The 17368-nt window shown below is 44.4% G+C and overlaps 1 pseudogene; it reads left to right on the top strand.

Moving 5' to 3' along the window:
- The first annotated feature begins 936 nt into the window (after positions 1 to 936).
- LOC129031870 (tubulin beta-8 chain-like) lies at positions 937 to 16797 on the top strand (annotated as a pseudogene).
- The last annotated feature ends 571 nt before the right edge of the window (positions 16798 to 17368 follow it).

Consider the following 17368-nt stretch of genomic DNA (forward strand, 5'->3'; position numbering starts at 1 on the left):
ATCTCCTAATAGATGAAAGGATGCATCCATTACAAAAATGTCATCAATCTAGGACAGGTGCAAAGGCACTCTGTGAATATGGAAACAAGAGTCTTCCTCTCCCACATGGGAGGAAAATTCAGTTTCAGCTCAGCTAGGGATCTAGTCTTACTAAAGACGTGGGAGGAAGTTCTGCAGCTGAGCAGCTTTCCCCAACGTGGAAAGGACCACAGGAAGGACACCTGAGCTTTCCAACAGACGTTCAACGCCAAGGGATTCACAGGTGGGTGCACCTGTGTAGAAGTAAAGCTGTTGCTTATTCTGGGATCCGAATCCGAGGCTGGGGGAGGTGGGTGCGGGGCTATTTAAGCGTTGGCGGTGGGCAGGCTGGGTCGCTGCTTGTCTGCTCCTCCTTCTCGCGCTTCTCCTGCCGCCCTGATCCCGCCTTGGCCGTGAGGGAGATTGTGCTCACGCAGGCGGGGCAGTGCGGGAACCAGATCGGCGCCAAGGTTGGCAGTCGGGGCTCTGAGGGCCCAGCCCGGGCCTGCCCGGTGGCCAGGGAAGTTGGCAGTGGTGGGGCAGTGTCTCTGCATTGCGGCCCCTGGGCTCCCTGCTGGGGACGCGGTGGAACTGGGCGGCTGGCGAGGCGGCCGGGGTGGACCCCAGGCACGCGGCGGCCTAGGGATGGGGGTGCGGGTGGGGGTGGGAGAGGGGCTGGGGCGCCTCCGTAACTGAGCCTTGGCCTGTCTGGCCCCTCCCGTCTCTGGTAGTTCTGGGAGGTGATCTCTGATGAGCACGCCATCGACTCCACTGGCACCTACCACGGGGACAGCCACCTGCAGCTGGAGCACATCAACGTGTACTACAACGAGGCCAGCGGTGAGACCCCCGTCCTTCCCTCACCGCCCTCCTGGGAACGCGGCCCTCCCCTCGCTCATGCCCTCCCGCCCCACTCAGGTGGCAGGTACGTGCCCCGCGCTGTGCTCGTGGATCTGGAGCCGGGCACCATGGACTCTGTGCGCTCAGGGCCCTTCGGGCAGATCTTCAGGCCAGACAACTTCATCTTTGGTGAGCTGCGGGCGAGGACTGGGGTGGGCTCCTTAGCCAGGGCAGCTCAAAATCCAGGAGTGCCCAAGGTCATCGCTGTGGGAACTGTGGAGCCAGGGCCCCTGAACACCCTGGTATCCTCTGAGTGGAGTCGCTCAATCCGCCTCTCCTAAACGGGCTTTGGGAGGAAGGCCCGGGTGTCTCCTCAAGGTGAGGAGCTACTGATGTAAACTCCCTACAGGGAGCTGAGCTGGGGCCGAGGCTACTGCCTTCCCTGAAAATGGGCAGGAGCCACCTGCAGCGAGTTCTGTTAACCCGTCTCATGTTTGACTCCTGACTTAATTCCTAACAGGGGAAGCTGCTGTCCTGTAACTCTGGAGGAGGGGGTTTCATTTGCTCCACCTGCAGGGCGAATGGTGCTTTCACGTCACACGTGACACTTGGCCCTTTCTGCATTATGGTGGTGACCACTGATGACCGTAAACCTGGCCATCGAGTGACTGGCTGTACTTACAGGTCAGTGTGGGGCGGGAAACAACTGGGCCAAGGGACACTACACGGAAGGCGCGGAGCTGATGGAGTCAGTGATGGATGTTGTCAGAAAGGAGGCTGAGAGCTGTGACTGCCTGCAGGGTTTCCAGCTGACCCAATCCCTGGGTGGGGGGACTGGGTCTGGGATGGGTACCCTTCTGCTCAGTAAGATCCAGGAGGAGTACCCAGACAGGATCATAAACACATTCAGCATCCTGCCCTCGCCCAAGGTGTCGGACACCGTGGTGGAGCCCTACAACGCCACCCTCTCAGTCCACCAGCTAATAGAGAACGCGGATGAGACCTTCTGCGTAGATAACGAAGTGCTGTATGACATATGTTCCAGGACCCTAAAGCTGCCCACACCCACCTATGGTGACCTGAACCACCTGGTGTCTGCGACCATGAGTGGGGTCACCACGTGCCTGCGCTTCCCAGGCCAGCTGAATGCCGACCTGCGGAAGCTGGCCGTGAACATGGTCCCGTTTCCCCGGCTGCATTTCTTCATGCCCGGCTTCGCCCCACTGACCAGCCGGGGCAGCCAGCAGTACCGGGCCTTGACCGTGGCTGAGCTCACCCGGCAGATGTTTGATGCTAAGAACATGATGGCGGCCTGCGACCCCCGCCACGGCCGCTGCCTGACGGCGGCCCCATTTTCAGGGGTCGCAGCCCATGAGGGAGGTGGATGAACAGATGTTCAACATTCAAGATAAGAACAGCAGCTACTTTGCTGACTAGCTCCCCAACAACGTAAAAACAGCCGTCTGTGACATCCCACCCCGGGGCTGAAAATGTCGGCCACCTTCATTGGGAATAATACAGCCATCCAGGAACGCTTCAGGCGTGTCTCAGCAGTTTACAGCAATGCTCAGGCGCAAGGCCTTCCTCCACTGGTACACAGGCGAGGGCATGGATGAGACGGAATTCACCGAGGCCGAGAGCAACATGAACGACCTGGTGTCTGAATATCAGCAATATCAGGATGCCACAGCCGAGGAGGAGTTTGAGGAGGATGCTGAGGAGGTGGCCTAGAACTTTCCTTTTCTAGGTAAAGGGGGGAAGCAGTGTGGATTCTTTACTGTGTTCTGACAGCCATGTGTCACTATGCACTTGTTTGTTTGTGTCTTCACATCTCCTCCTGCATTTTAAAGCATTTTTATAGTATGCGGTTTTGCCTAAAAGTATTCTCATAGCATCTGGTTTCACCTCCGACTTCTTTCTATGGGCCCTCTGGCACTACTGCTGCCAGATGCGCATAGTTGTCCTGCAAGGCTGAAGCTGTCTGGGCTTATCACACGCCCAGGAACAAGTATTCCAGTGGCTCCAGGAGGGGTCGGCATGGGCTGTGGACATGGCAGGCAGGCTTCACACGAACTTGGGGATGCCCTGGGCCTTGGGCAACTACATGGTGGAAAGCCTGTTCTTGAAGGCAAGCCTTGGCTTATCCCATGTACCAAACTTCTAGGGGACCAGCTGGTCCTCTGTTTCTGGAACTTTAAAAGTGGTCAGTGACCCCAGTGGACAATGTCCCCAAAGTCTCATCTCGGGGTAGGAATGTGGTCAGACAGCTGGCTCTGAACCAGCAATGAAGGCTGGGCAAGTGGGACCCCAGCCACTCCATCACCATGACGGCCTGGGTGTGTTTGTGTAGCCTCATTCTCTTAACGAGGTGGGCATGGGATATCTGGCAGGAATCAAGCCCAGTGTATACTCACATGGACTGAACCCTGTGTAGAAGGGGATTAGGTCGTGGGGGCTGTAGATCCAGTTGCTGGGCCTGCATGCTTAGGGCAGTCTCTCCAAAGGCGCAGATGGGGTTTCTGAACAGGACCTGGGGAGACAGGCAGGTGCTCACAAATGCTGCTTCCCCCAATTGGCAACTAGTGAGAAAAATGCCTGAGTGGAGGTCTGACCTGCCCCAGTCTGGAGGGCTGATGCTCTCTGGGAAGGAGGCTAACGTGTACTGTCTGTCTCCCTGTCCCCAACTCTAAAACTTCAGGGCAAAAATAACCCAAGATTGTCAGGATGAGATTGGTGAGGGTGGCACCTTTGGGGACAGGCCCTTTAGGCTGGCAGAGTCTCCTTCCCAAACTTCAGGGCAAAACTCATCCCAGACTATCAGGATGAGCCTGATGAGGGAGGCACCTTTGGGTACAGGCCCTTCAGCCTGGCAGAGTCTCCTCCCCAGGCTTCTTGGGGAGCCTGGACTGCAAAGCCTGCTTTGGGGAAGCTTCAAATAAGAGGTGTGTGGGTGAGCTGGGTGCTGGGCAGCCTACACGGACAGTGTTTCTTCTACCTGGCTCTTGAAGAACTTGTCTATGGCCTGTGTGATGACCCCTTGGTAACCCCCACCCCCACCCCCACCCCCACCCCCACCCCCACCCCCACCCCCATCACACAGATAAGATGAAGCCAGCATAGCCTGGGGGTGGGCAGACGTACAGGTTCTACTCCAGGTCCCCTGGGTGTACCCACTTGCCTCTGATGTGTCATGGAAAACAGGTGAGGGCCCTTTTTGTTCTCTGAATGTTGGCAATGGTCTATTGCAGCCAAATGGGAACAGGTAGGCAGGAGAGTGCCTCATCTTGAAAGAAGTGGCTCCTGGAAGCAGCTGGGAGGTGGCAGAGGTCCCCCATACTCCCCCAACCTGTTCTCAGAGCAGGAAAAGGGGCCTTTGTGACAACCCTCCTCAGTGGCTCTCACTCTCTGAGGGGTGTCCTTGCCCAACCCAGGTGCGCACCCATCTGAGATGGCCTTGCATGGACCTGGTTGGGAAGGTTCAGCTGCAGCAGCCACTGGAACCTGCCCACACCTAGTGTTTCCACTCACGCGTGGGGCTAGATGTTTCTCCATCCTGTAATGGTACAGCCAGTGGTAGAGGGGGCAAGTCACCGCTGCAGTTCTCACCTGGGTCTGAGGTGTGGGGGTCAGCCTTGGTGCCCATGTATTTCCCAATTATCTGGTTCCATGTGGGGCTTCATGGACAGGAGTGGTGCTTTTCCAGGCCTCTTTTCCACATGCCAGCTACAGGCCCAGGTTTCCCGAGTTTCCGGAGTTTCCGGAGCCCGTCTTCCAGCCTGGCAAGCATGGCGTGTTGTGGGGGAAGGACGTCAAGCCTACAGGCAGCAGAACCTGTCTGGGTATGTTCTCTACCCCTGGAGGCCCCTGGTTGTTTACCTCTTTGGGTGAGAGTTGGCTTAGGATCTCAACATTCTTGTAGGACTTCAGAACTGTACAGACAGGGGCCCAGGAGGGAACAGGGGCTGGGACTGGCAGCTAACCAGAGTGGTGGGGGTTGTAGGCTCAGTTTAGTCTTGCAGGGAATTCAGGGAGGCTTAGATTTACTGAAGCTCTAGATGTGCTTGGGCTTGGATATGGAAACAGCATGGAGCCAGGGCCCTTCTGCACGCTGGACTCTGAGTAGTTGCACCCTGGTGCATCCATAGGTGTTCCCCACCTGAAGCACAGCTGTGGATAGAAGCCGGGAGAGCTGTGGAGGTAAGAGGAGGAGAAGGCAGTCTCAGGGCAGTCCCAGCAGCCAGGCAGGGCCTCTGCAAGTGAGATGCAGATCCAGTCTGTTGGCTACTTAGCAGCTGCTTGGCCAGCTGCAGCTCACCTGACCTCTGTTCACTAAATGGGGATTGCAGTAGCACTTACCTTCTGGGACTCCTGCAGCTTGAAGGGGCAGCACACACCACGTGCTGAGAAAGTGCCTAACTCAGGCAAGCTTCTCCAAGAGCACCACATCAGATTAACATCTAACCTGTACAGGACACCATCAAATCTCCCCATCCCTCATTCCAACTGAAGACAAGGGAGTCTCTGTCCTAGGGGAGCAAGCACAGGCATATCTATGCAGTGGACACATGGCCCAGGTGGGGGAAAGGCCCTTGGATATGTGCTGGTTTCACCAACCATCTGTGGGTTGGGTTTGGCCTGGACTCCTGTACCCCAGGAGGCCAGTAGCCCCCTGCATGGGACAGGACTGGGAAGTGGGTGGGAGGGCTGAGCTTTGAGGGAAGCCATTATTTGGCCTCATGGGAAATGGTGCAGGTGGTTGTTGGTGGCTCAGTTTTGCAGGACCTGGGTGATCACCCAAGGAGTGAAAATGGCCTTTTTATGAGAAATTGCCAAAATTGATGCAAGCTCATCAGTTGAAAAGGTGAGTAATGCTGACGGTTGGCTTCACCTGCCCCTTCCCCACAAGTAACTGGTGTTCAGAGGTGGATTTGGTTCCTTCCCAGCCTTTCCCCTGTGCATGTACTTTTGTGTGTACACACACACATGTTCCCTGGAAGGGTTACTTGTTTTTTTTATTTGGGGGGATAACTACTGAGGTAGCCTGACACTTGCCTATCTTGTAAGTGTGGATTCCTCTATGGAGTGTGATTGGGTACTTACTAGCTGGCCTCTTCCAGCTGTTTGGCTGCTCCAGTTTCTGCCCTTCACAGACATGCTGGCCTCTTGGTGTGACATTCAGTGGCCTTGTTTGCAGCTAGTATGATGAAACACATGGATCAGGTACATTATAAAACTGAAAAAGCACACAACATGCAGAGGGAAAGGATAAATGACCATGTGTGTACTGCTCTGCTAAAGCCCACATCACATGACTGAGATGACACACATTTTTTCACCTAACATTTGGGCCCTGAGAAAGGGCATTTATGTTTTACTTTTTATTTATAACAGCGTTAGAAGAAATACTGCCAGGCTTTCTTTTCCGTTATCCCCAACTCCCACTTTACCCCCTCAAGTTTACCTACCTCAGAGAGAAAGCGGAGCTCGCCTGATTAATGAGAGCCTGAAATTATTTGAGCCAGGTCACTGTGTAAAGGTCAGACTGCTTCCATCTCCTTGTGCATCACTTGCTCAGCTCAGATATTTCATAGCTCCCTGTATACAGGTAGATGTGTTGCCCTCATAGCCTGCTTTCTTGGTTTGATACATGCCTGGGAGCATGTGGGAGCACTTAAGGTCTAGGGTCATGGGAGGACTGTTTGCCCACCCCAGCTCATCTCTCCAGCTCAGCCTGCATGCATGCCTTCCTCCATCTGATTCGAGAGTAGGGGATGGGGAGGTCTCACATAGACCTCAAGTTTATGTGACTTTTTCCACCTCTGCTTTCCCAGGCAGCCCCTGCTGTGGGACTTGTAAGATTTCTGAAGTCAGTGTCTACTTTCCTTGTGTGGGTGTTTTATAAATTAGAGCCCTGGAGGGGAATAAATGTTAGGGTTACTCCAAACCCCTAACATATAAACATGTAAGCCTGGCCCTTTTTTGGTGGTAAGATATATACAACATAACTTACCATTTTTACCATGTTTAAATGTACAGTTGAGTGGCATCCAGTGTAATGTGTTGTACAACCATCTCCTTTATCTATATCTACAACTTCTTTATCATCCTAAACTGAAACACCAAACCCATAAATAAGTCTTTGAATGGAAGACTGACGCATTTGACTCCATAAAAATTAAAACTTTATAGGCGAGAATAATGCCTCAAAGTCAAAAGTCAACAGACTGGGGAAACAGATCTGCAATATACATGACAGACAAAAAGCTAATTTGGGTAATATATATAATATATATATTTAATATATTTTATATAATGTATACAAAAATGTATACAAAAATATATTGTATACAAAAACATACGAAAATATATATTTTATATAATTTATATATAATATATATATACACAAAAAGCTAATTTAGGATATAGCTATCATAAATTATTGAAAGACCAACAGCCAAATTGAAAAATGGACAAGGGATGTAAAGAAACAGTTCAAAGAAACATGTAGATTTTTAAATATTTGCTAATTTTTTTACTGTGGTAAAATATGTATAACAGAAAATTTAAGTACATTAAGTATAAATACATTGTTGTGTAACTATCACCACTATCCATTCCAAACCTGTGTTATCATCCCAAGGTGAAACTCTGTATCCACGGAACAATAGCTCCCCTTTCCCTTCCCCCACCCCATCCCCTGGAAACCACATCCTACTTTGTGTCTATGAATTTAATTGCTCTAGGTACACTATAGAAGTGGAAAGCATAGAGTATTTGCATTTTTTTGTTTTAATCTTTTCAAGGTTTATGTTGTAGCATGTATTAGAATTCTTTTTAAGGCTGAATAATATATCATTGTGTGTATTGATCATATCTGCTTATCCATTCATCTGTAGATGGACATTTGGGCTTTTTCTACCCTTTGGCTCTTGTGAATGTTGCTATAAACAGGGGTGTGCAAATTCCCACTTTCAGTTTTTTGGAGTATATACCCAGATGTGGAATTACTGGATCATATGGTGATTACTGTTTTCCACAGTGGCTGTGCCGTCTTACTTTCCCACCAGCAGTGTGCAGGAGTCCTGACTTCTCCACATCCAGCATTTGCTGTTCTCTGGGGCTTTGTTGTTTTGGTTTGCTGGTGATGGTTTTTTTGATGGCAGCTGTGCTTACATATGTCAGTTGGTATTGCATTGTGGTTTGGATTTACTTTTTTCTCACGATTAGTGATGCTGAGCACCTTGTACTGTGCTTACTGGTCATTTGTATATCTTCTTTAGATAAATGTGTATTTTAAAACCTTTGCTTATGTTTAAGTTTGTTTTGCTGTTGTTGCTGAGGTCTTTATATAGCCTGTATATTAGTTACTTATCAAATATATAATGTGTGAATATTTTCTTTCCCTCCGTGAATTTATTTTTAATCTATTGATTGTATCTTCAGATACATACAAGCTTCTCACTGTGATGAAGTTCTTTTTATGTATTTTTGTTGTTGTTGTTGTCTGTGCTTTCACTGTCTTATCCAAGAAATTATTGCCAGATTCTATGTTATGAAACATTTTTCCTATGTTTTCTTCTAACGGTTTTATAGTTTTAGCTCTTGCAATTAGATATTTGGTCCATTTTAAATTAAGTTTTTTATACGGTGTAAAGTAAGGGTCCAACTTTATTGTGTTCCATGTAAATATTCATTTTTAACACCATTTAAAAATATACCGTCCTTTCCCCATTAAATAGTTTTGACTCCCTTGTTGAAAAATCATGACCATATTTTTTGGTTCTTTATTTCTATTGCATTGGTCTTTATGTCTGTCTCTATACTGGTACAGCATTGTTTTGGGTACTGAAGCATTACAGTAAGTTTGAAACTAGGTGTTAGTCCTCTAACTTTGTTAGTTTTTAAGATTGATTTGGCTACTTGGGGTTTTTTGAGATTTCATCGGAATTTTAGAATAGGTTTTTCTATTTTTGTAAAGATTAGAATTTTTATAGTGATTTTATTGAATCTGTAGTTGATTATTGATAACAATGGCATCTTGACAAGGTTTTGTCTTCCAGTCCATAAACACATGATGTCTTTTCATTTATTTGTGTCATCTTTAATACTTTTCTGCAATGTTTATAGTTTTGCCGTAGAGGTTTTTCATTTCCTTGGTTAAGTTGGTTTCTAAGTATTTTATTCTTCCGATGCTATCATAAATGATAGTGTTGTCTTGATTTCTTCTTCAGATAGTTTGTTATTGTAGAAATACAACTGATTTTTGTGTTGATTTTGTATCCTGAAGTTTTGCTGAATGTTATTCATTGCATCTGATAGTTTATCTCACAGAAACTAAAATATTTTTAATATATAAGACTATGTCATCTGCGAACAGAAAATTTTACTTTTAAAAATTGAAATAACTTTTATTATTTTACTTGCCTTATTTTAACTAACTAGAACCTTCAGTACTATATTAAATAGAAGTAGTAAAAGCAGGCATCCTTGATTTTGCTCTTAGGGTAAAAGCTTTCAGTCTTTCATTATAATGTTAGCTGTGTGTTTTTTTAAATATAACCTTATGTTAAGGTGTTTTATTCCTTATTATAGCTTAAGTATATTTTATCATGAATGTGGGTTAAATTTTGACAAATGCTTTTTCTTTGATTAAAATGATCACATGAGGTTTCTTTCCTTTATGTTAATGTGATATTACGCTGATTTTCATGTGTTGGAACATAATTTTATTTCAGGAGTCAATTATACTCATTCATAGTGTATAATCCTTTTAATGTACTGCTAAGTTTGAGTTGCTGGTATTTTAGGATTTTTGCATCGGCATTTGTAAGGGATGTTTGTAGTTTTCTTATGGTGCTTTTGTCTGGCTTGGTGTCAGGGTAATACTGGCCTCATGTAATAAGTTAGAAAATGTTACCTCCTCTTCAACGTTTTGAAAAACTTTGAGAAAAACTGGTGTTAATTCTGCTTTAAACGTTGGGTAGAATTCAACAGTGAAGCCATCTGGTCCAGGCTTTTCTTTGTTGCTGGGTTTTTGATTACTGATGCCATCTTCTTGCTGACTCTCCTTGCTAAATAGGTTTATTCAACTTTTCCGATTCAGTCTTAGTAGGTTTTTTGTTTCTAGGAATTTGTTCATTTTATTTAGGTTATTCAATTTTTTTAGTGTATAGTTCCTTATGGTACTCTCCTACATCCTTTGTTTACTCCAAAAATTTGTTAGTAATGTACCCATTTTATTTTTGAGTTTAGTAATTTGAGTATTCCCTTTTTCTTCTTAGTCAATCTAGATAAAATTTTGTCAGTTTTGGTCTTTTTCGGAGAAAAAACTTGGTTTTGTTGATTTTTGATATTGTTTTTCTGTTCTCTATTTCACTTATTTCCACTGCTATCTTTATCATTTTTTAAATTTTGCTAGCTTTTAGTTGTCCCTCTTTTAGTAGTCCCTCTTTTTCCCTCTGTTTTTAGTTCCTTAAGAGTAAAGTTGTTGATTCGGTATCTTATTTTTTAATCATTTTTGGCTATAAATTTTTCCCTTATGGTACTGTTTTGATGTATCTCAACTTTTGGTATTTCATATTTTTAATTTGTCTCTAGATATTTTCTATTTTCTCTTGTGATTTCTTCTTTTATCCATCCTTGAGTGTTTAATACCTATATTTTGAGACATAAAATGTGTAACCTACAAAATTTTCTTGATTTGTTAGTTTTATTTGTTGTAAGTTTTTATTTCAGAATTAAATGTGTGTATCAACATTTGTTATGTTCTCATAAACTTTGTAATACATGGAGATTCTTGGTCCACATATGTAAGCCTCTATATGAATATTATTTTGAAGCATTTAACCTTCTGTTTTAACATTTCAAAGGTCTAAATGAAATTGACATCTTGGTTTCTGAGATGAAATCATGGTAGGTGACTGATAAATGCTTAAAAATTAGCCAAAACTTAAAATTAAGTTAAAGTTTACCTTCAAGATTCAACCTGAATGAATCGCCCTGTATTGCTGGTAATAAAAAATAAGTCTTTAATGGTATAAAAGCAAACTTCAGAGAATGTTTTTTTTCCCCTGTTGACATCTAAATTAAAAGCTGTAAAAAATTTTGATGGCCTTATGCATTTTTTACTTTAGAATTCCAACTTTTTGTGGTTAAAATTTTTCCAAACAGATTCCTGTGTATTTGAAAGACAAATAATTTTTTAGTTGAAATGCTTAAGCAGTTAGATAAGGCCATGAAACTTTCTTGAACTTGTGGGAATCCATGAGAAAATCTGACATTATGTTCTATTCTCTTGGAAGGTAGAAATATCATTTGACTTCTGTTTTGCTGACAAGAAATGTGGTCCTGAGCAAGGCTACCTGGAACAATGACCTCACACATGGAAAACGTTGGAGCCTGTCTGTTTCCAATCTGCTGTTTTCCAAAAATTAGGGAAGTTCAGTTTTCCCTTTGATACTCTGTTTCTACCAATCCCAATGCCAGGGCTGTCCTGCTTCTACAAGTAACAATGACAAATATAGCCCTGAAGGAAGATGAGCTGATGGCATTCCCAGCTTATTACCACTCCTTGGGTTCCGTATCTCACATACATGGATGCAACTCATAGACTCAGCTGGGTGAGTATCTATTATTCAGCTACATTAGAAGTGACTGCTTAAGACTCAGGTGTGTGGTGAAATGAGGCAGAATTTTCTCAATGGAATGTTAGGAGAATTTTCTCCTCATACCATCTTACTATCACTAAATCATAGCTAAAATAAGGAAATTATTCAAGAAGAAATAGAAATGTAATCTTATGAGGACATAAATTTAGAGATTTGTGGAAAGCCCTTCATAATTTCATGGTGTTCTCTTTGAGCTGGGATTATAGTTGACATTTCATTAGAATATATTAGCTGTTCTAGACTTTATGCATTTATGTAAAGTTTTCTTTGTTGTACTTTAAGTTCTGGGATACATGGGCAGAGCATGCTGGTTTGTTACATAGGTGTACAAGTGCCATGGTAATTTGCTGCACCCATCAACCCATCATCTACATTAGGTATTTCTCCTAATGCTATTCCTCCCCTAGCCTCCTACCCCTCGACAGGCCCCAGTGTGTGATGTTCCCCTCCCCGTGTCCATGTGGTTCTCATTGTTCAACTCCCACTTATGAGTGAGAACTTGCAGTGTTTGGTTTTCTTTTCTTTTTCTTTCTTTCTTTTCTTTTTTTTTTTTTTTTTTGAGACAAAATTCCACTCTTGTTGCCCAGGTTGGAGTGCAATGGCATGATCTTGGGTTACCGCAACCTCTGCCTCCCGGGTTCAAGTGACTCTCCTGCCTCAGCCTCCCAAGTAGCTAGGATTACAGGCATGTGCCAACATGCCTGGCTAATTGTTTGTATTTTTAGTAGAGATGGGGTTTCTCCATGTTGGTCAGGCTGGTCTCAAACTCCCCACCTCAGGTGATCTGCCCACCTCGGCCTCCCAAAGTTCTGAGACTACAGGCGTGAGCCACTGCTCCTGGCCTGGTTTTGTTTTCTTGTGTTAGTTTGCTGAGAATGATGGTTTCCAGCTTTATCCATGTCCCTGGAAAGGACATAAATGCATAGTATTCCATGGTGTATATGTGCCACATTTTCTTTATCATTGATGGGAATTTGGGTTGGTTCCAAGTCTTTGCTATTGTGAACAGTGCTGAAATAAACATACAGTGCATGTGTCTTTATAGTATAATAACTTATAATGCTTTGGGTATATACCCCGTAATGGGATTGCTGGGTCAAATGGTATTTCTGGTTCTAGATCCTTGAGGAATTGTCACACTGTCTTCCATAATGACTGACCTAATTTACACTCCTACCAACAGTGTAAAAGCATTCCTATTTCTCCACAGCCTCGTCAGCATCTATTGTTTCCTGACTTTTTAATAATCGCCATTCTAACTGGTGTGAGATGGTATCTCATTGTGGTTTTGATTTGCATGTATCTAATGACCAGTGATGATGAGCTTTTTTTTCATATGTTTGTTGGCCACATAAATGTCTTCTTCTGAGAAGTGTCTGTCATTTCCTTTGCCTACTTTTTGATGGGGTTTTTTCTTGTAAATTTGTTTAAGTTCTTTGTAGATTCTGGATATTAGCCCTTTGTCAGACAGATTGCAAAAATTTCCTCCCAATCTGCTGTAGGTTGTCTGTTCACTCTGATGACAGTTTATTTTACTGTGCAGAAGCTCTTTAGTTTAATTAGATCCCATTTGTCAATTTTGGCTTTTGTTGCCATTGCTTTTGGTGTTTTAGTCGTAAAGTCTTTGCCCACACCTATGTCCTGAATGGTATTGCCTAGGTTTTCTTTCAGGGTATAGTTTTAGGTCTTACGTTTAAGTCTTTATTCCATCTTGAGTTATTTTTTTGTATAAGGTGTAAGGAAGATGTCCAGTTTCAGTTTTCTGCATATGGCTAGCCAGTTTTCCCAACATGATTTATTAAATAAGGAATCCTTTCCCCATTGCTTGTGTTTGTCAGGTTTGTCAAAGATCAGATGGTTGTATGTGTATGGTCTTATTTCAGAGTTTTCTATTCTGTTTCATTGGTCTATGTGTCTGTTTTTGTACCAGTACCATGCTGTTTTTGTTACTGTAGCCTTATAGTATAGTTTGAAGTTGGGTAGTGTGATGCCTCCAGCTTTGTTCTTTTTGCTTAGAATTGTCCTGGCTATTTGGGCTCTTTTTTGGTTCATGAGAATTATAAAATAGTTTCTTCTAATTCTGTGAAGAATGTCATTGGTAGTTTAATGGGAATAGCATTGAATTCTTTTATAAATTACTTTGGGCAGTATGGCCATTTTCATGAATTAATTCTTCCCTATCCATGAGCACAGAATGCTTCTCCATTTGCTTGTGTCCTATCTGATTTCTCTGGGCAGTGGTTTGTAGTCCTCCTTGAAGAGGTTCTTTGCTTTGCTTGTTAGCTGTATTCCTATGTATTTTATTATCTTTGTAGCAATTGTGAATGAAGTTCATTCATGATTTGGCTCTCTACTTGCCTGTTGCTGGTGTATAGGAATACTAGCGATTTTTGCACATTGATTTTGTATCCTGAGATTCTGTTGATGTGGTTCATCAGCTTAAGAAGCTTTTGGGCTGAGATGGGGTTTTCTAGATACAGGATCATGTCATCTGCAAACAAAGATAATTTGACTTCCTCTCTTCCTATTTAAATACCTTTATTTCTTTCTCCTGCCTGATTGCCCTGGCCAGAAATCCCAGTACTATGTTGAACAGGAGTGGTGAGAGAGGCCATCCTTGTCTTGTGCCAGTTTTCAAGGGGAATGCTTCCAGCTTTTGCTCATTCAGTATGATATTGGCTGTGGGTTTGTCATATATGGCTCTTATTCTTTAGAGGTGTGATCCTTCAATAGCTAGTTTATTGAGAGTTTTTGACATGAAGGGATGTTTAATTTTATTGAAGGCCTTTTCTGCATATGTTGAGATAATCGTGTTGTTTTTGTGTTTAGTTCTGTTTATGTGAGTAATTACATTTATAGATTTGCCTGTTGAGCCAATCTTGTATCCTAGGGATGAAGCCATCTTGATCGTGGTGGGTCAAGGTACCCTTATCAGTCTTAGGTTCAGTCTTTTTACATAATCCCATATTTCTTGAAGGTTTTGTTCATTGTTTTTTGGTCTTTTTTTTCTATTCTTCTCTGTTCTTTTTTCTCTATTATTCTCTTCCTGTCTTAGACAGATGGTTTTTAAGCTCTGAGATTCTTTCCTCCACTTGGCCTGTTCTGCTAGTGATACTTGTGGTTGTGAAGTTCTTGTGTTGTGTTTCTCACCTCCATCAGGTCAGTTATGTTCCTCTCTAAACTGAATATTCTGGTTATCAGCTTCTGTAATTTTTTTTATGATTTTTAGCTTCCTTGCATTAAGTTAGAACGTGCTTCTTTAGCTCAATGAGGTTTGTTATTACCCACCTCCTAAAGCCTACTTTTGTCAATTCAGCCATCTCAGCCTGGGGTCAGTTCTGTGCCCTTGCTGGAGAGGTGCTGTTGTCATTTAGAGGAGAAGAGGCATTCTGCCTTTTTGAGTTTTCAGCGTTTTGTGTTGATGCTTTCTCATCTTTGTGGGCTTATCTGCCTTTGATCTTTGACATTGCTGACCTTTGAATGGGGTTTTTGTGGGGTCTTTTTTGTTGATATTGTTGTTGCTTTCTGCTTGTTTTTAACAGTCAGACCACTCTTCCCTAGGGCTGCTGTGGTTTTCTGGGGGTTCACTCTGGACCCTAGTCACCTCAGTCTCTCCTGCACCTGGAGGTATCACCAGTGAAGGCTGTGAAACAGCCGAGATGGCAGCCTGATCCTTCCTCTGGGAGCACCAGTCCAAGGGGGTACCGACTTGATGCCAGCTGGAATGCTCCTGTAGGAGGTATCTGGAGACCCCTTTTGGGAGGTCTTGCCCAGTCAGGAGGAACAGGATCAGGGACTGCTTAAAGAAGCAGTCTGGCTGCCCTTTGGCAGAGCAGGTGTGCTGTGCTGATCCCCGGGAGTCTCCAGAGCCAGCAGGCTGGAAAGGCTGAGTCGGCTGAACTGGGGAGACAGCAGCTACCCCTCTCCCTGGGGACTTCATCCCAGGGAGAAATCGGAGTTCTGTCCATAGAACTCTGTCTGGAGTTGCTAAAATTCCGATGGGGAGGCCCTGTCCAATGAGGAGGGATGGATTTTGGTCTCACTTAAAGAAGCAGCCTGGCCACGATCAGGCTCAGCAACTGTGCTGTGTTATGGGGAACTCCTCCTGGTCCCTGGTGCCAGCAGGCTGGAGCGGCCAACTCAAACCACAGATAGAGCGGCTGCCCTCCCCCGGGAACTCGGCCCATTTCCGGCTGTCTCCAGCCTGCTGCCGCTGGCCAGCTGGAATTCCAAGCCAATGGGTCTTGTGAGGTGCTGTGGGAGTGGGGCCTCAGAATGATGTCTGTCACTTGGCTCCTTGGATTCAGCCTCCTTCCTATGGAAATGCATGGATTTATCTCCTGCTTTGCTGGAATTCTCGGGGCAGAGGATGCAAAACTCCTGGGTTTCCACGCATGCCCCAGTGAGCCAGCGAGCACTCCGCCGAGACTCCACACAGCTCTGTGCTTCAGACCCAAGGCCATGGCTGAGCTCACCAGGGGACCTCCTGATCTGCAGGTTGCAAAGATCCGTGGGAGAAGCATGGTTTCCCGGGCAGAGTCGCACAATCCCTCACAGCCTCCCTTGGCTGCGAGTGGGGGCTCCCCTAGCTCCGTGCCACACCTGGGTGGGCCATCGCCCCACTTGCGTTTCCTCACTCTCTGTGGGTCGAGCTGTCTGCCTAGTCAGTCGCAGTGCAAGAACCTGGATACCTCAGTTGAAGGTGCAGAATTCACTCGCAGTTTTCACTGCTCCCCGTGAGAGCCACAGGCCACAGCTGCTTCTAATCGGCCAGCTTGGCCCCATCTAAGGTATGATTTCTTAATACATGAGATGTTTTGAATACATAACAATATTTATCACAAATATTTTGTCTCAATGTGATATAAAAATTGCTAATCAATTCTTTTTTGGTTACCACAAAGCTATCTGGAAATGTAACATCTGCCGTTTATAAAAGTTTTGTAGAGTTAATAGAACTTTACCTGAAGGGAGGCTGGCACTATGCGTCATGATTTCAAGTATTGTATTAATTGTTTTCGAATTTTGTGTTTTTTAAAACTAAACTTATTAAATTGGTTGTATATTACTTTAGGTAACACTATTTGATGATGAGAGAATAATAATTTGTGAAATATAAGTTCCTTATTATAAAAATGTCCTCTGTTTTATATTACTACCGTTTCCTCTGAAAGTTTAAAATTGTAATTTTCTAATTAAAATATATATTCACAAATGTGACTTGTAAATGTTAATATTTATAATTTTAGGGGGTTTTTTTTGCATATGGTAGGGATAGGGTTTTCTGGTGTCTATTCAAAATGTAGAGAGAATGGAATCAGGAAAGGTTAAAACACAAAGGAACACATGATGATGATAGAGATTATTCATTTGCGGGTGGCCGCCAGGGCCTAAAAATATCAAGGAGAAACATGATCAATAGAAAACCCGCATGTCCTTGAACATTATAGAATTGTTAATTTCTCTTAAAATTATTCATGATAAAAATCTCTGTACTTTGCACATGTAAGAGAGAGAAAATCAGAGGGCAGGGACCTCCCTGATCCTGATAGGAGCACCCAAAGCTCAATGGATGTGTCTTTATCTCCTCCCAACTCCACGGTGGAAACAGTTGCTCTGGTTATCTTATCGCAGTGATGCACAGAGACATGATGGTCAAAGAGCTTGCACACTTTTAAAAAAGAAATGTTGGCTGGGCGTGGTGGCTTACATCTGTAATCCCAGTACTTTGGGAGGCCGAGGCCAGTGGATCACGAGGTCAGGAGTTTAAGACCAGCCTAGTCAAGATGAAACCCCATCTCTACTAAAAATACAAAAGTTAGCCAGGCACGGTGGCAGGAACC

Source organism: Pongo pygmaeus, chromosome 11 (assembly GCF_028885625.2).
Source record: "Pongo pygmaeus isolate AG05252 chromosome 11, NHGRI_mPonPyg2-v2.0_pri, whole genome shotgun sequence".
In the NCBI taxonomy this organism is placed as follows: domain Eukaryota; kingdom Metazoa; phylum Chordata; class Mammalia; order Primates; family Hominidae; genus Pongo; species Pongo pygmaeus.